The sequence below is a fragment of the Lagenorhynchus albirostris genome, chromosome 11, assembly GCF_949774975.1.
Source record: "Lagenorhynchus albirostris chromosome 11, mLagAlb1.1, whole genome shotgun sequence".
Lineage (NCBI taxonomy): Eukaryota > Metazoa > Chordata > Mammalia > Artiodactyla > Delphinidae > Lagenorhynchus > Lagenorhynchus albirostris.
Window position 1 is genome coordinate 6,789,011 of NC_083105.1, and position 4,164 is coordinate 6,793,174.

Here is a 4,164-nt window from a genome sequence, read left to right on the forward strand (position 1 = left end):
TGGAAGGCGTGCTGCTCCCTTCAAGCTAGCGGGAGGCTGGTGGGGTCTTGCAGACAGCAGGCAAGCCTGGCAAGTGTGAAAGCATCTTCCAGGGCAGCGCGGGAAGCAGGCAGGCTGGGGCTGAAGTGCCCACGAGGGGAGCACAGAGAAGCCCAAGGAAAGGGGCTGGGAAGGACGGAGAGGAGGCCGCTTGTGGGGTAGCCGGGATGCACACCCAGCTTCGTGAGCCCAAGTGGGGGCTGCTTCTGGGGTTTGGGTTTCTTTTCCAGGGGGGCCGAGGCCGGCAGAGCCGGCCTGGGGAGCTCTTTGGGGGAGGGCCTGCCTGCCCACCTCATCCTTCTTTCCAGAAATGTTGCAGGAGTGACATGTACCAGCTGCCCACTCACAGGCAGGGGCCCTGGAGTTCTTGTGGCTCAGGAAAAGCATTTTAAAGGAAACACCCCATACCCGGCCCTCGATAAACACAATAAAAGTGAGAATAATAAATACAATAAAGGTGACTCACCAGCATCTAGTGCTTTTTGCTTGATGATACACATCCATTCGCACCGTGAGCCCCACCCTGCGGCTGAGGAGGCAGCTGGGGCTGGCGGCGGTGGGGGTGGGGGGACGTGCCTGAGGTCACGCAGCCTGCCTAGGTCGGGGGGCCCGGGGACCTGGCCACTGGGCAGGCTCACAGCCGCGGTGCGGGAGAGCGACTGCGGTAGGGAATGGGAGAAGCCTGCTTCCCGCCTCACTTTTCAGGGCTCACAGACAGCCTCAGTCAGGCCTCATGCCCACCCCCACCCCATCATGAGCCTGAATCTGTTCTAAACTGAGCCAAATAAGGAGCCCACCACCAGCCTGGGGGCACGTACCTCCCAGCTTAGAGGAGGCCCAGGCAGGGCCCCACGACGCACAAGGCCCTGAAGCTTTGCCGGGAGCTGCTGCTGGTGGAATCCAGAGGCCTCTAACCACCTCCCCGGGGGCGGGGGGGTGGGGGGTGTGAGGCCTCTGGGGTCTCTCCTGCCTCACCCTGGCTGTCTGGCTGAGAACCTAGGAGAGACAGAAGTACCATGCTGGCAGCCCCAGGGATGGGCAGAGGAAGATCTGCTCCCTGCAGGGTGAGGCCCCAGCTGGTCTGTGTTGAGGACGGAAGCTGCCTGTAAGAGCTGGACGTTCCGCCGGGCTGGAGAGACCCTCCCTGTAGGAAGCTAGGATGGGGGATGCTGTCAGGAACTCTGGGGCTCAGCGGGCTGCTCTGTGGCAGCCGAGCGGGAGGTGTTCAGAGGCCTCTGGATTCTGCCAGCAGAAGGTCTCGGGCAGGACTGCCCTGGTGGCGCAGTGGTTAAGAATCCGCTTGCCGGGCTTCCCTGGTGGCGCGGTGGTTGAGAGTCCGCCTGCCGATGCAGGGGACACGGGTTCGTGCCCCGGTCCGGGAAGATCCCACATGCCGCGGAGCGGCTGGGCCCCTGAGCCATGGCCGCTGAGCCTGCGCGTCCGGAGCCTGTGCTCCGCAACGGGAGAGGCCACAGCAGTGAGAGGCCCGCGTACCGCAAAAAAAAAAAAAAAAATCTGCTTGCCAACCCAGGGGACACGGGTTTGAGCCCTGGCTCGGGAAGATCACACATGCCACAGAGCAACTAAGCCTATGTGCCACAACTACTGAGCCCTGCGCTCTAGAGACCGCGAGACACAACTACTGAGCCCGCGCGCCACGACTACTGAAGCTTGCGCGCCTAGAGCCTATGCTCCGCAACAAGAGAAGCCACGACAATGAGAAGCCCGCGCACCACAACAAAGACCCAGCACAGCCAAAAAAATAATAAAATTAATTAATTAATTATTTTAAAAAGGTCTTGGGCAGCCTGGTAGGGAGGTGAGATCCATGGCTTTAGGGGTATTCAAGAGCAGGTAATGTTTTTGATGAAAACCATGAATACTGTGTCAGTTATTCCTCCAACCGCAACATCACCTCACCTATCTTTTAAAATTTTTTTAGAATGAGTAGGTTTTACTTTAATAATACAAACAATCTCTCTCTCTCTCTCTCTCTCTCTCTCTCTCTCTCTATATATATATATATATATATATATAGTCGAGCAAGTGGGATGACCTCTTAGTGTGAAACATTGTTTTTGTTTGTTTGTTTTTATAAATGTATTTATTTTTGGCTGCATTGGGTCTTCGTTGCTGTGCTCGGGCTTTCTCTAATTGCGGCGAGCGGGGGCTACTCTTTGCGGTGCACAGGCTTCTCATTGCGGTAGCTTCTCTTGTTGCAGAGCACAGGCTCTAGGTGCACGGGCTTCAGTAGTTGCAGCATGCGGGCACAGTAGTTGTGGCTCGAGGGCTCTAGAGCACAGGCTCAGTAGTTATGGCTCACGGGCTTAGTTGTTCCACGGCATGTCAGATATTCCCGGACCAGGGCTCAAACCCATGTCCCCTGCATTGGCAGGCGGATTCTTAACCACTGTGCCACCAGGGAAGTCCCGAAGCATTGTTTAGTCACTTGGCCATCATATCACGAGTGCCTACTAAGTGGTCACGTACAGAGATGAAACAGACATGTCACTCCCTCACCCTAAACTCTTCCATGGCTCCCTGTTGCCTAGAGAACAAAGCCGAACTCCTGGGCCCAGCATTCAAGACCCTCCATAATCTGGCCCAGCCTCTCTCTCCAGCCTTGAGCATTGCCTTCCATTGGCATTAAACCACATTCTTGACTCCCGTCCCCACCCTAATGGCCATGTGTTGGTGTTCTCTATGCTGCTTGCCTGCAGTGCCTTCCAAGCACCTTCACCAACAAACTCCTGTTCTTTTCCATAAGGCTGAGGTCCCCTCTAGGAAGCCTTCCCTGACTGCCCCCTCCTCCAGCCCCACAGCTTTCAGGCATCCTCCATGACCATTGGAGTCTTGGCTCGTCCCTCCAAAGGTGTGAAGGGCAGAGCCATGTCAAGCCTCTCTCAGGGTCTTTCCTGAGGTTGGGCTGAGGCTCATGGCAGGGGGACATCCATGTGGCTTTGCAGAGGCCTCAAGAAGTTCTCATGAGTCCATGCAGAGCTGAGGGCCCAGAGGGACCAGCTCTGTACCCCTCTCTCTGGGAGCATCAGTTAGGGATCCCTGGACCCTCAGCCACCCTGGACACCTTCTAACCCAAAGAATCAGGCCGGGCCAGAGCAGCTTCAGCCAGCTCTGCAGGAGTGCAGGTGTACAGGCCTTCTCAGAGGACCCCACCCTGGCATGGTGGTCAGGGCCCTCCAAGGATGGGAGAACGCTCAGATGTTCCTGGCATCCTTGTCTCCGAGAAGGTGGGCAGGGAGGGACAGAGAGGGGACACAGAGGTTTGGGGTTGACTTTTTTCTCTTTCACATTCTAGTAAGGACCCTCCATGCATTGGCCAGGATGGTTGTGGGCTGTACCTCGCTGAGCCCTCCCCTCACTAAGGCTGCCCCACACCCAGCCTCTTAATGCAGCAAGCTCTACACCAGGCAGGATCCACCAGCCAGAAATAACAGGAGCATCCTCGAGGGTGGGTACAGGCGGAGCCGAGGTAACAGGAGAAAGGCTGATTCATCTCCAGGCTGTGAGGCCAGATGGTGCCCCTTGCTGCCCTCACCCCCTAGCCTGGAGGCCCCCAGCCTCGCCTGTCCTGGTGCTGTGTTCTGGTACCTCCTCTGGGCTGGGAGGAACCGTCCTAATGCCCAGGGCAGGGCAGGGCAGGGGGGCCCAAAGGTCACCCTTCCCTGCTTCCTGGCCCTGGCCAGAGCTGTACCTGTGGCCTCTTTTGCAAAGAGGAGACAGACGGTACCCACTCGTAGCCTGCTTGTGACGATCACATGAGCCAGCACAGCGCCTTGGCATGAAGCACGTTATATACAACACACCTCCGTTTCTACGTGGGGAAACAGGCTCAGCCAGTGCTGTGATTTGAACCCAGGCCTTGGCTGTCCTAAGGAAAGAGCTCAGGGCAGGAAGGAGGCTGGCTGGGGGGCTAGAGAGGGCTCTAGTGCCAGCCTGGGGCGGGAGCTTGTAATCCTCACCACCTCCTTTGTGCAACGCCCACGGACCGGAGCCCAGAGCCCTCCCTGGGCCCCTCTGCCTGGACCAGACACCCTGTGCTTCCTTCTGCCCCATCCCAAGTTCACAGTCAGCCTGATGCCTGGCAGCCTCAGGCTGCCCACCCCA